Source organism: Pan paniscus, chromosome 3 (assembly GCF_029289425.2).
Source record: "Pan paniscus chromosome 3, NHGRI_mPanPan1-v2.0_pri, whole genome shotgun sequence".
Taxonomy (NCBI): domain Eukaryota; kingdom Metazoa; phylum Chordata; class Mammalia; order Primates; family Hominidae; genus Pan; species Pan paniscus.
The window spans coordinates 50,481,829-50,496,737 of NC_073252.2; the positions used below are offsets into that span (position 1 = coordinate 50,481,829).

Sequence of the window (14,909 nt, forward strand, 5' to 3'; positions counted from 1 at the left end):
TGTAGACATTTGTGGTTTAATTGTGTTACAATCATCTTTATATTAAAAGGTTGAAGACTGAGTGTAGATATTTTTAATCAAAGAATTTTACCTTAAATAGAAGGAATGACATATACTTGTATGCACATGATGACTGACATCTCTAGTTCCTTTCCAAAAATAAAGCATCTGCTGTCATAATTTGAAAAATAAATAAGCAAAATGTCTGGATTTTGGAGGATACATGAGCAACGCACTGAAAGCATCCCTCTACAGTTTACATCTAGTACAATTTCCAATCAGTAGAGGGCTCCCTCGTCTGTGCAAGGCCCACAGTAAAAATGCACAGTCTATATATGCAGCAGTCACACATCATGTGCATGTTCGCGCACACACACACACACACACACACACTCTGTCTCTCTCTCACACACACCATCTAGATTAATAAAGCTGTCATTTTTCATTGTTTTCAAATCACCTTTAATATCAGTTGAGTTTAAAGCTTAGGGGAAGGAACACACAGGCAGCACCCACTGGCAATATGTTAGAACATTCTCTACCTAAAAATACAGATAGGTGTTTACAAGTTTTCTTCATTTCGCTGTGACATTCCTCAGCTCTGATGTGCATTTGGCTGCTTTCCTGAATTCACACATCTCTCTGCTCATGTGCTTGTGCATTTTGCAGAAGTGTCACTACCCAAGCTTTGCAAAATAACGAACTCAATCTTATAAGTGACTTTGCTGAGGCTATGTCTTTATTATGCCCTCCAAAACTTGAGAGTCAAAAATAAAAATTAGAAAAATGAAGCAACTAGTAATGTTTGCTTTTGACTGAAGTCACTGAGTCCAGCTGTATTTTTCCCCACTGAAAAATAGATGAAGACATCCTAACTGGGTTGAGTTTTATTTGGGATTTTTTTCCCCTCTCCTTGGCCCGTAGGCTAGCTGATTCACTGATGCACAGTGAAAATGCCAAGAATACGCAAACCTCTCTGGGGTAGAAATTTGTAACAGAAAGGGAATTTCTGGCAGTGTAAAAGCAGGGCTGGAATAATCTCAGACTGTACCCCCAGGCCAGTTTTCATGATACAGTTAAAAACTGGTTGGGCCGCCGGCAGAATCAACTGTTTAAACATCTTGCTGATTGTTTATGGTAGTTGCCCAATAGATGCTTAAAAACATTGGTTTTCATGGACTTCTGGTGGAAACCTCTTATACCCAGCTGATCCTAGGTTATTATTCATATATTTGCTCAGTAGCCAGATCCAAGAATTCATCTGGAAACTCTCAAAGGAGAGAGAAGAGAAAGAGTCTATGATTTTTCAATTCTAGAATCACCATGTCTGAGAAATTTTTCTTGCTCACTCTTTAATGCTCCCCAGAAGGCCCTCTGCTTAATAATCTCACCAGTTTCTTTATATGTCACATATTTCCATTGTCTACTCTAGCCTGCAGTTTAAAATGGGGACATTTTGAAAGGAATGTGCTGCTTTTTGCCCTTTATCCCACTTGCTCTTGCTGAAGTTCAACCTTGAAATGCCTCATCCCATTAGCTATAAGTTTCCGGGCATTTCCAGAAGGCATCTCACATATGCTTGAAACAGGTCAGTCAGCTCTCAGGTGACAACTACGAGATATAACAACCACTTTGGTTCAGGATTAGGAAGCCTGATTATGCCACAGATCTGAACCTTGTTCAGCAATCCAAAACTCCTGCCAGTGAAGCAGATATTTTGATCTCCTCTCCAAAGCTTGTGTTGATCTCTCCATTGGTTTCAAAACTGGAGTGGAAGAAAGAAGCATGATTAATCCTAACTATCTTGGCTCTCCAATCTCAACAGCTATGTACTATGATCTTCATAAAGAAACTAAGATTCAGAGAGGTTAAGCAACATGCAAAAATCATCCATTAGTAAGCGGCAGCCCCAGAATTCAAATCCATGCTTTCTAAGTCTTAATCCTGTGCTTGTTTCACAGCTCCTGTAACATTAGATAAGAAGCTTACCCTTGCTCTGCAAGGGTTCATATAAAGATTAGTATACTTCTGCCTATAAAACATGAGATAAAAATATAATGGCCTCATAGACTGAAACGATACACAATTCTAAATAAAAATCAATTCTTTTGTTTTGATATTCAAAGTCACCTACTCTTTATGACCACTACCTTCATTGCAAATGCCCCTATTCTGATGTGCTTTTCCATTAAATAAGATTTGCACTATCCTTCTTTGGAGTCTTTGCTCATGCAGACCTTCTCACATTCCCTCTATTTTATTTCTCATTCATCCAATTCTCATTCATGCTTCAGAACCTTGCCTCTAACAACTTTCACCAGTTAGCTCAGGTTTTCCTCTGACAGCTATTGTTGTAAACCTCTCAATTTGCATTTATGCATTCTTCATGTTATTTGGGAATTTTGCAAGTGGATATACCATTTTCACATGTCTGGATAGTAATCTCTTGAGATTATGAGTAGTCTTCACTATATATGTAGATATTAAGTGAGCTTATTTATATCAGATATAGGCCATACAATCTCATCACTTATAGATGCTTTTTCACTGTATTGATAGATTAATGCTCCCCTTTAAACATACCTCTAAACTACTCAAACTCTATAAATGTATCTCCATATATCCCTGCAATTCTCTTTTTGAAACTAGAACAAATTAAGGGAATTGTTTCTAAAAATTTGAGCTTGAGGTAGAAAAGAGGAAGATGAAAAAATAATAAGTAACATTTTAAACTTTTTCTTACTCTGTTCTATATTCAGAAAATGTTTTAATGATACAATTTTGACATCAGTAGCAAGACAAATTTCCTTTCTTTTAATCACCAAGTCAAAGAATATTTCCATTGAGCTGGTTTCAATGAACAATGAACTCATATATTTCCACTGACTAACAAAGAAATATTGACATCAAACGTATATATTTAATTATGGATGAATATCAATACATGAGCATGGAGTCCTTAGGAAAATTACAAATGCCGAAGTACTTTGTAGAGTATTGCATAACTGATTTTATCAGGCAGAATAGCGGATGGATCTTATGCTCTAAATATTTAAATTTTGGGGACAACTTAACAAGTTTTCTTTCATGGTCATCATTTTTAGAAATCTTTCTATAACTTAGGGAAGTGTTATAAATAATACAGAGTGGGAATATCCTAGGGAGAAATGAGAATTTCTGATTCTAAGAGGGACAGTAAATAATTTCATCTCATGTACCAAATCTGAGTGGTTGGCAGTGGCTGTCGAGACTTTAGAGTGCTATGTTGATGAGGATTCTGGGTCTGGGGCCAGGCTCTGTCATGTCATGAGTGATTAGTAATGTTTGCAATAAATGCAGAATTGTAAGGGAAAGCACATGTCATATTTTGCCGCTGGTGCTGTATTGCTGAGATTCTGCCATTTTTTTGTTCTTCTTTGGTGTCCAGGAAGGGCTTAGACCCATGAATGTTAACATTATAATGCCGTATGGGGACATACAGTAAAAACACATGAAAACCTCCATGTTCGGGGTATGCCTATCCTGGGATATGAATGGTAGTAGATCCTAGGCAGTGTTGTGTGAGTAACCAGATTGCCAAAGTGATGGAGCGAGGGACGGGGAGAAGGCATTTGCTGGTTTCCATGCTGTAAAGACTTTTGCCCTGGCTGATTCCAAGCCACCAATGTGAGGTCATTAAACTCAGAGCTGGAAAGACATGTGTATAGCCCAGGCCAGTATGAGGAGGCTACAGCCAACCAGTAATTATAAGTGAACTTCTAGGGTTCAGGGTGCTGAGTAAACCCTGGGCCATAGAATGGAGGATGGACATAGGGATCCAAGGAAGGACCAGAAGGCCATAGACAGATCAGCTGTGTGCAGCTGGGGAACAGTATCAGCTATAAATCAGAGCTCAGGCCAACATTTCAAAGTTAAAACAACATAAGAATCAGTTTCAATGCCACCCTCCAAAAACATACATTTTACCTTATCTACCAATATAATCCATCTTCCAGGTCCATATGCTGAGACAGCATAGTATATCAGTAATGAGCATGTTTTTTGTTTTTGTTTTGTTTTCTTTTTTGAGAGGGAGTTTCGCTTTTGTTGCCCAGGCTGGAGTGCAATGGTATGATCTCAGCTCACCGCAACCTCCACCTCCCGGATTCAAGTGATTCTCCTGCCTCAGCCTCCCGAGTAGCTGGGATTACAGGCATGCGCCAACACGCCCAGCTAACTTTGTATTTTTAGTAGAGACAGGGTTTCTCCATGTTGGTCAGGCTGGTCTCAAACTCCCAACCTCAGGTATCTGCCCGCCTCGGCCTCCCAAAGTGCTGGGATTACAGGCATGAGCCACCACGCCCGGTCCTAAGTGCATGGTTTTTAGAGCCAGACACCATGGGTTTGAGTTCTAGCTCCACCATGTATTAAATATTAGCTCCGAAACCTTGAGAAAATTACTTAACCTCTCTGTGCCTCAGTTTTCTCATCTATTAAAATAGGGATATTAATAGTACCATCGAGTCATTTAAAATTAAATGACTTAGTAACTGTAAACCACATAGAACAACATGTGCATTTACTGCATGGAGACTGATGTGTAAGTGCATAATAAAGGTACATAAAATGTAGATTTGCAACTTTTATCAAAATATCATTTTCAGTATATAATTTGCCCTTGAACTTAGGACAGAGGCACAGGATAGCTATGATAAAAATGCTCACTAGTGTAACTGATTAACTCTACATTTATAAGCATAACAATTTCACTTGTCTTTCTATATCATCCCATTTATCTTGGGAAGATAAGTAGGAATAACAATTATAATAGCAAATATACGCCATTTTTAAAGTTCCATTTTATAGTAATTTAGATTTTTTATGGCAAATTTAGTAACAAGGCCAAAATTGAGATGTTTTTATTCTTACAGATTTCATTTTACATTGAAAAGTGGCACTGTTTTTCTTATGTTGAAGAGTTTACTGAAGAAACTTCATATCAGAGATTTAGTGTTTTAATCTACAACAGATTGTGCATATAATAAAGGACATTTTTTCCTATTGGAAATCTAAAAAATATGTCAATTTCTCAAACATAAATTCATAAAATAAAAATTCTGGCAGTGGTCAAGCTCATTATACCACAGTGATCCTGTTTTCCTCAGCAATAGATTTAACCTTCTAACTTTGTAAATTTCACATTTAGCCAAGTTTTTAGCTAAAACGAGTTGAAATACAGCAGAAAGAACCTTTCCTGCCAGTTCTATTCAGTAGCATGTTAATCATATTGCAGTAATAAGTATGAAACAATGCATGCAATTAGCAGTGGTTAATTTGAAACTACTTCATGTCAGTTTCTTTCAGAGCAATACGTTAGTAGAGTAATTATTTATTACCCTGAGGACATGATCAATGATATCCTTCCATAATAACGTCTGCAAAAAGAGTAGGCATCTTCATTTGCATAAAAAGGAAGCTATAGAAACTGTTTTTTTTTTCAGCTAAATAAAAGCAGAAAACTGTTTCTAAGCTCTTTCCAACCATTTCATTAGTAGTAATGGATAAGCAAATCATTTGTTACACTTCAATATTTTTATGGTAACATAATGGTGAGGGGAAAAAAACAGCATTAGTGATTTAAATCCACGAAGACTATCTTTACTGAGAAAGAGGAAAATGACCCATTTCTAAATGTCATTGTTGTCATTAATGTGTATGTGCTAGTCCCTTCCACACACATGATAATTCACTAGTTCCTTAGCTGGAGCTTGAGGATAGAATTTATGGCAAGCCCTAAGTGATAGCAAACACGTAGTCTACACAGCTGAGCCATGGTTGGGCAAAGGCAAGAAAAAGATGTCAGTTTAACCAGGTGGCCACAATTAGATGGAGCAGTTAAATAATCGGGAAGGTGATATTAGAGGATACCATCTTGGCTTTCAGAGTCCACTGTGTATTAGGCAAGAAATCCTGTATGTCTTCATATCCAATTAATTCATCTTATTATATAAAATACCCATCTTTCTGAGGAGGACAAGAAAAATATCTCACCTTTGGAAGTAGTTAGTCTGGACAATGGAAGAGAGGAGACTGAAAAATGGAATAGGCTGGAAAGGCCTAGTACAGCAGAAATTGTTAGAAGGATGCACAAGTCTGAGAAGGATCCTCCACATTTTACAACCCCAGGGGCCTCCATTCATTTGGAGAATGGCATTCTACCAGTTGGGCAGTTGACAGCCTGCACATCTACATGTGAGGGACCCAAACTGAGACGATGATTTGGGGCAGAGGTCGAGGTCAAATTTCAAAGTAGGAGGACCAAATGAAAGACACAGGCAGGTTTTAGAGTTCAAGTGAGGTAGAGGTCTACAAATTCTATTCAAGATGTCCTCAGTATTTAGCCATTTGTGGAAGGATTTGTAGCTCTAATAGAGTCAAAGACAAAGCTAAACCGGTGAAATTACCAGTCATATTGTACCTTATGTACAGAAAGTCAGCAGAGTACCATGTGTGGAAGAAAGAAATTTTCAAATGTATAAAATGAAAATAGCCAGGTGTGGTGGCTCACGCCTGTAATCCAGCACTTTGGGAGGCAGAGGCAGGCGGATCATCTGAGGTCGGGAATTCGAGACCAGCCTGACCAACATGGTGAAACCCCGTCTCTGCTAAAAATACAGAATTAGCTGGGTGTGGTGGTGCGCGCCTGTAATCCCAACTATTCGGGAGGCTGAGGCGGGAGAATGGCTTGAACCCAGAAGGCAGAGGTTGTGGTGAGCCGAGATCGTGCCATTGCACTCCATTCTGGGCAACAAGAGCGAAACGATGTCTCAAAAAAGAAAAAGTGAAAATAATAATCTTTAATAAAAATATTTGCTTTTAAAAGTTTTGAAAGGATTACATGAGAATTGTGTGCATGGTGCACTTCTATGTTACAACCGCTCAGCTCCTTTTTGTTTTTCCAGGAATAGTGTTCCCTTTCTATGAGAGCCATCCTCCTTCCACACCATCATTTCTGCTGGGTATTGTTATACTTGTATATTACTCAGGCAACTTGATCCTATATTATCAGTGTGGGTATGGGAGCTACCTGCCCTGTCAGGCTAGTTTGAATTCCTTTTTGCAATGTTTTGCATTCAAATAGGGAAAGAAAGTAGCATCTGGTGTGGTACCCGTGAAATGTAAAATGAAGAACTGTCAGCAGCAATGTTACCTATCATATGGAGGAAGATGGTCTGCAGTAGGACAGAGGAGAGCTGGCATGGAGAGTAGGAGAGAGAAAGTCCTGATGAAATTCAGTTCCCTATCATTTTATTTTTATTCTTTTAGGGACAGGGTCTTGTTCTGCCATCCAGGCTAGGGTGCAGTAGCATGATTATAGCTCACTGTAACCTCGAGCTCCTGGACTCAAGCAATCCTCCCACCTCAGCTTCCTGAGTAGGTAGGACTACACGTGCACACTACTATGCCCCGCTATTTTTTTTTTTTTTTGTAGAGATAGGGGTCTTGCTATGTTGCCCAAGCTCTTCTAGAACTTCAAGCAATACTCCCAACTTGGCCTCCCAAAATGCTGGGATTACAGTCATGGGCTGTCCACTTCATCGTCTTATACTTGAGGCCCAGTGGAACCCTTGCTCTTCCTGAAGTTTATTTAGTCAACTCTTCTTTCAGTATTGTTATACACTCCAGTGTCCTTTCAATGAATCACCTTCTCTCCTTAAGCTACTTTGAACTAGTTATCTGAGTAAAGCAGAAGGCACTATACTCTGCTTAGCATGAAACACATACTAGGTCTAAAGAAAAGAAAAGTTGAAGAAGAAAAATAGAAAAAAGAGCAACATATTGAACATAAAATCCTATTAAGCTTATAGATAGTTCTTTATAGATGAGTATTTAATTGCTTTCTAGTTGTTTCAGGTATATTAATCATGCTTTTCTAAATAGTATTTGACTCTTTAAAATAAGATAATATATATTGTATATTAACTTATCTCAAATAATATCCACTACAGTTCAGCCTAAAAATAGTGAACAAAAAAAAGTAATTAATTGATCTAATAATTTGCTTTTGTCCATTCACTTTTTAACTTTTCTAAGACTCTGGGTTACCATTTAATGCACCAGAAGTAATAACTTCCTAATGATGTGTCAATGATAGACAAGATCTAAGGTACCTTTGGGGAGCCATTACCACTTTTCCATCAGATTTGGCACAATATTTGCATGACTCCGTGTGTTACTAATTTGACAAGAATGGTTTCACTTCATGAAAACCTGAAGCATAAAGTAGAATTTGGGGCAGCCTCTTAGTTTATCCACCAGCCAATAAACTTAGTAAAAGCTAGAGTAATAGCCAAGTCCCAGACATCTAAGGAAAAAAGTCCTGAGAATCACGTTGTTGAGATTTTTTAGACTTCTCATCCAGTAAATGGGATAAGTACAGTTAGCTGCAATAGCGAAATGTTTCCTATTTGATTTTATTAAATGATAGATATGAATTAATGCATTAAGATATTTGATTGTGTCATAAAATGTGTATATGAGCATCATGATTCAATTTAATGTACCTATTACTGGTTGATGTGCCATTATATTAGGCTAAATTAAAATATTTTATGGAAAAAAATTACAATTAAAGACTCAAAATTGATTGCATTCATAACTTAAAAGAAGATATTCTGTTCCATTAATATTTTGAATAATTAAAATAATATATCAGAAAACAACGTGGAAAAATTGAGAGGTAGACAAGGTAAAACAAAAAGAAGTAGATATAAAGTCAAAAATAAAGTTCACTTTCTATGTTAAATCAATATTTTCTCTTTAGCTCAAGTTTTTAAGAATGAAAGAGTAACAAAAGTCACATGGTTAACTGCTTGTCTCAGCAAGTAAGTTTTAGGTCACATTGTCATAAAAGACATGAATATCCCTCCTTTCTTCTTCCAAATTACGAAACAAGTTGATTCCAAATACAGCATTTTAATTTTTTAAAATAATGTTGCCATAGATAATAAGATGATACTTTGAACAGACCATGAGAACTCTCTTAATGCAACACGTGCCTTATGAAGTGTGGCCATTTGTCTAGGACTGAGGGATTTCTGTGTCATGAGACTTTCAGTGTTAATATGAGGACAATCCTCCTGGCAAACTGAGGTAGTTGGTCATCCTACGTGAGCAAATTACTTAGCTTATTTGTAAACATAAGTATCCAGAAGCAGACTTTTTTTTTAATGTTGTGATTTACCCTTGAAGACTTAAATTTTCTTCTCTCTCATTTTAAGTAGATAAAGGCTGATTACTATAAAGATATATGGCATTGACATATTGGGATTTTTCTAAGATTTCTTATTTCTCTTAATTCTAAAGATCAGGAAATATTCTACTTTTCCTACTGGTAGTGTGGTCCATGGACCAAAAGCATCAGCCTGACCTAGGAGTTTATGAACAGTTCATAATAATAAAATTAAACCCAGGCATACTGAGAACACAGAATCTATATTACTAACAAATTCCCAGGTGATTCATATATGCAGTAAAGTTTAAGAGGCACTGATCTAAATTCTTTTAAGAATTTTCTAAATGGACTCCAATTTTTCTCTATTGTCAACTCTTTTGAATTCCTGTCTAGTCCACTACAAAGCCAATACAGCCTCATTAGCTCAGCTGCAATTAATTTGAGATGTGTAATCATTTGACCTGGGTTGGACTGACAATTTTGCCCTGCAACCCTTGCCCTACATATGAAAAGGAGTTATCTAAGTTAAGAGGCAGAGTTGGAAAAACCTACCTTTTTAACTTGTTAACAAATTAATTCTTCGCAAAGTATTGAATGCTATCTGGAAATTAAAATAGTCCTAACAGGACCTTTATTTGAAAACTTTTTGTTTGCAGGCAATTCAAATTAGTGAAAGAAAGAAAACTATATGGGATTAAAAAATATTTGCACAGCCATCCCCCAGTTGACCTGATGTTGTGAAGTTTGATTGAACATTTTAGCAACTCTTGTCTAATTAGTTAAGCTCATTTAACCTACTTTCCTGGTACATTATACTGCAAAATTGAGTCTAATTCTTGGAAGAAGCCATACTCTTTTAGGTCTCCATGTTTTCTTCGCCTTCTTGTTTTCTGATTAGGAATCCCCTCCCCACCATCCTCAAACCCCGTACCTGTTTTCTGACTGGAAAACTCATACTCATCCTTTAAATGTCACTTTAAATGCTATTTCCTATGTAATCAATCATCCAGGTTTAGGTTCTCCCCTAGTGTGTCACTCTCTTTCTGTCTTTGAACAACTTTTAACATTTATTACATTGAATTATTAAGGTTTGTATGTGAGAGATCCTCCAAATGGACTATTGAGTCCTGCAGGCAAATTACCTTTATAGGCTTAACAATCAACTCCGACTATGGGCTTAATAGATATTTGTTGAATGCCTGAATGAATGAGAAACTGAGTGAATGAATATGTTTTAAATGATGAAAGCTCACTGAGAGTGAACATTTTGAATGTTCTTATATGTTTATTTCAATGAATTCTTACTGTCCTAGAAGAACCAGAAGAGAGAGGAGATACAGACATGTGTGTCTAGAAATCTGATGCAGGTCCATCATTTCAGTACACATAAACATCTTATGGAAGCTGAAACTGAAGTAACTGATGCTTTTTGCATTATTTCTTCAAAGTTTTCTTTGTTTAAAAAGTCAGCCCATTTGTACCACAAGGCAGATTGTTCTATGGTTTGCTCCAATTTCCACTAGTCCTCTGCTATGATGACTGGGCACACACTGGCTTGGTCTTTCCAGTCTCACTGTAAGAAGATAGACCTTTAATCTCCTAATGCATTACCTGAATGAAGACTGGCAATTGAGATTTGTCGACATTGGCAAAAATGCCATTTAAAGTTTACAAAGAGCTATGAACTTCAAGGATGAAGACTGAAATTTAATTTTAAAGTAAATTACACTTTTGGAGAAGATTAATGCAAATCGTTAGATGTGAATTTAAGTCAAATGCTTGCCCATAGTTTTTGGAAAATACCTACCTATATGTATGTCTTAAAATTAGCAAAAAAGCACCATTCCGGATCAAGAAGTGTACTGTTTTATTTAGGAATCTAAATTAACTATATCTTAGTGTACTTACACCCTTGTGGATTTGGGAGCAGGGACTGAATCTCAAATGTCTTCAGAGAGAAGGCTGATAAAGTAAATGAGTGAAGTGAGCCAGGTGGGGCTTGAGGTAACCCAAGAGTTTATGCTTTGTTGAAGGGGTAACATTTACTGTGTCTCAACAGATTATGATCATGCAGAAATATGACTCTAAGATTGCCATATATTTTAGTTTTTCAAAAGAAGCTGATGTTCTAGACATTTATACAAAATATCCCATCATTAAAAGGTTGGCAAGTAATTCATAATTTTAAACCTATGTGAGTTAAATAGAATATGTCTGCTGAGTGGATATGGCTCACAAACTAACAGTATATACCCTTCGTTATGGAGGAATGTCTCTTTGAAATCTGAATTTAGACTGTTCTGACTCCATAAATAATTGGATGACCTTGCATGATAGAATGTGTTCTGCGAGTAGGTCTTTCCTAGTTGTAATGCCTAGTTGGAAAAGATTGCAGAAGGGTCGTGTAGACTCTGTCTGGAAAGAAACTAGTCAAGGATAAATGCAGTGCAATCTGAAATGGATGGGCGATACATTACCCAAGGTAATTAGTTAAAAATAAATAATCCACACTTCAAAAAATGTATTTCAAGACTCCAGTAATAGTTCCTCTGGGGACATCAAAGTCTGTGTGGGTGTTTCCCCTATGGAAAATAGTTGCTTTAAGTATGGCCACTTTTAATAGGTGATGAAAGTTTCTCTACACCACACTTCACATCCATCATCCCTGAGTCTTGTTTAAAGTTACAGCATGATCTATTTTGTGCTATGGAAAATTTAAAAGCACCTATACCATGTTTTAGGAAGAATAACTAGTGAAAGAGCTGTCTCCTTTCCCTAAGACCATATTGGAAATTCCAGCAATAGCTATCAGTGAAGAACTGTTGTACCCAGTAATAGAAATCTATTAATAGTAGGCCATAGCAAAGGCAGCAGCAAAACACAGCAATAAAAGGCAAGAGAACCCAATATAAAGAGTTTCCATGAATAAGCACACTGGGAAATCTCCCTAACCCCCAGATAACTGGGCATATATTGGCAATCTAATTTCTGGCAATAAAGCTTAAAGGGGAGTAATGCCATAATCATATGTATTTTAAAAATTGTTTCTTGTATTATACTTTTAGGATGATGAGGCTTAAAATATATGTTACACTCTACAACATAAATATTTCATAATATAATGCTCTGAATTTTGTGAAACCAAATTAACAATTTTATACATCTGCAATCTAATGTTGGTATTTACTAATATCAGCATTACTGCTGTCAATTTTACAAGAATAAAGTATAAAATATGTGGCTTGTCGCCCATGTTTGCTTTTTGCTCAATTCATTGGTGCTATTCTTACAGCTTAGCACTCTGATAAACCCAAAACATTCCTTCTTCTCCTTGCCCTTCCAGAACCTCCTCTATAGCATCCCATATGCAAATCTACAAGATCACTTTACTAAAATAAACTGAATGAATGTTATAAGCTATATGAATAGCAAGATATAATATAGAATCTGTCCAAATTAAATGATTTATTTCAAGATGTTGGCATCATCATCTTTTGCTTCTTAATAATCATAATATCCTTACAAAAGAAATCATCACAAAATGGGCACAAATACAGGATTTATATATTTTTAAAGATCATCTCTGTTTATTGCAAAGCACTCACTCTTCCAAGATCTTCCACTGCCTTGTTTCTCTAGCTCTTCTGCAGACAGTCATTCTGTTTTCCATTCCAGTGTATCAAAAGGAACTTGAACACTATTTCTTACATTTTCATAATTTCATAATACAAAACATTTCTTAGACTGACTCAAACAGACAAAGAAGAATTGGATGACCATGATTTTTAATGCTTTCTCATACGTCCACTTGGTCAGAATGCAATTTGACCAATGGACTCTTACACATATGCATGAATTTCTGCTATATTAAAAAATCTGTACAAGAGGCAGTATGGGATATTAACTCAACTTCTTTTTAAATCTTATTGTCTTTGTCTATATTGTTTTGTGATCTATTCTAATAGAAGATAAATAAGGCATCTCCAAGTTGTTATTCAATTAATTATTGTCTATTTTCATATCTTTAGAGAAATTCACTTTTGATGGCACTTTACTGAGAAGCAGTATATGGCTTTGGAAGAGGGAAGCCAGGAGGAACAGTCAACAATACTAGAGGGCTTTACCTCTTTAGAAAATGAGTAGGACAGGGAAAGACACATTCATTTCAGCTTGGATCATTACCACACTGGTTCTGTTCCTCTGTTTCTAGGTGATAGAAACAATTAAAATGGAAATCTGGTTCAAAGGAGATAAAGAAGAATAGGTCATTGCCCATCACTCTGAATATCCAGACACTAGTTCGGCGTGACTCATCTATCCACACTGTGAAACCAGTCTGGAGGGCTGAAGTTCTCACATATCTATAAATGATCATTTGTTTTATACTAAAAGCCTAGTATTATATCAGCTGTATTAATTACCACCCAAATTAAAGTTTAAATATTATTCTGTTTTCATTTTGATTGAGGGAGGGATGGCTGTGGGGTTTCTTTCTATTCTAGCAATGAAGAAAGACCAAGGTGACTTTGGAGAGGAAGTTGCCTTGTGATACTATCATTATCAGTAATTAGCCACAGTTAGTAAGCTTCTATTAATCAAATCCACATCTGGAAAGACTTTAACTAATTCTGTGAGATGAACAGTGTTTGCAAAATTTAAAGCATGGAAGGTAACATTGCATAATTTCGCAAGCCAATGCAGGGCAGAAAAGAGAAAAAACTCTATCATTAAAGCATAAATAACCTTGTTTAATTAAGCCTATTATCTATAAAATTATATATAACATTTATATACGTACATAGAATAATTATAACTATTCCCTTTAACAAAATTGGAAACTCAAAATAAAAAAAAATAACTTCTACATATATCCCTCTCATATATTAGTTAATGAGATGCTATAGCAAATGTCTAAGCATGTTGTAAATAAACAGGCAAAGGTAAAAATCTTAATTTTAAGGGACTGTGAGTGTAAATCCTTGGCATTTCTAGGCATGAGGGGAAATGTCCAAATTCTAAGGAAGAATGTAAGGGGTGAAGATGTGATATTACTATCCCTTTCCTCTGCCCTAGGAAAGGAGAGATGAAATATAAAGAGGAGGTTGGGCAGCTCCTACTCTCCTGTACCTTTAGCCAAGTGTTCTGGGGAAACCAGAGAGGTACCAATCCATTCCAGAAAAAAAAAAAAAAAAAAAGTCTAAAACTTGGAATTTTTACTTTCAAACACAGAGCAATTTTATCCCTGAAAAAAATCTCCCCATTTGACTCATCTTAATATTAGCCAGCTTCACAACCCATGTGTACTAGTCAGGGTTCTCTTAAGGAACAGAATTAATAGGATATATGTATATATGAAGGGGAGTTTATTAAGAATTGACTCACACAATCACAAAGTGAAGTCCCACGATAGGCCATCTACAAACTGAGGAGCAAGGAAGCCAGTCCGAGTCCCAAACCTCAAGAGCAGGGAAGCCAACTGTGCAGCCTTCAGTCTATGGCCAAAGGCCCAAGAGCCCCTGGCAAACTACTGGTGTAACTCCAAGAGTCCAAAAGTTGAAGAACTTGGAGTCTGATGTTCGAGGGCAGGAAGCAGCCAGTGTAGGTGAAAGATGAAGACCAGAAGACTTAGCAAGTCAGCTCCTTCCACATTTTTCTGCCTGCTTTATTCTAGCCACAATGGCAGATGATTAGATGG

At 36.6% G+C, this 14,909-nt stretch overlaps 1 long non-coding RNA gene across 1 annotated transcript in view; it reads right to left on the bottom strand.

Annotated features, from left to right (window-relative positions):
- Nucleotides 1-445: 445 nt before the first annotated feature.
- Nucleotides 446-14,909, bottom strand: part of LOC100981752 (uncharacterized) — an 87,661-nt gene continuing 73,197 nt past the window's right edge. Inside the window, exon 4 of the long non-coding RNA XR_158564.5 lies at nt 446-1,765. This is a non-coding gene — a long non-coding RNA (uncharacterized LOC100981752). The remainder of the gene's footprint in view (nt 1,766-14,909) is intronic.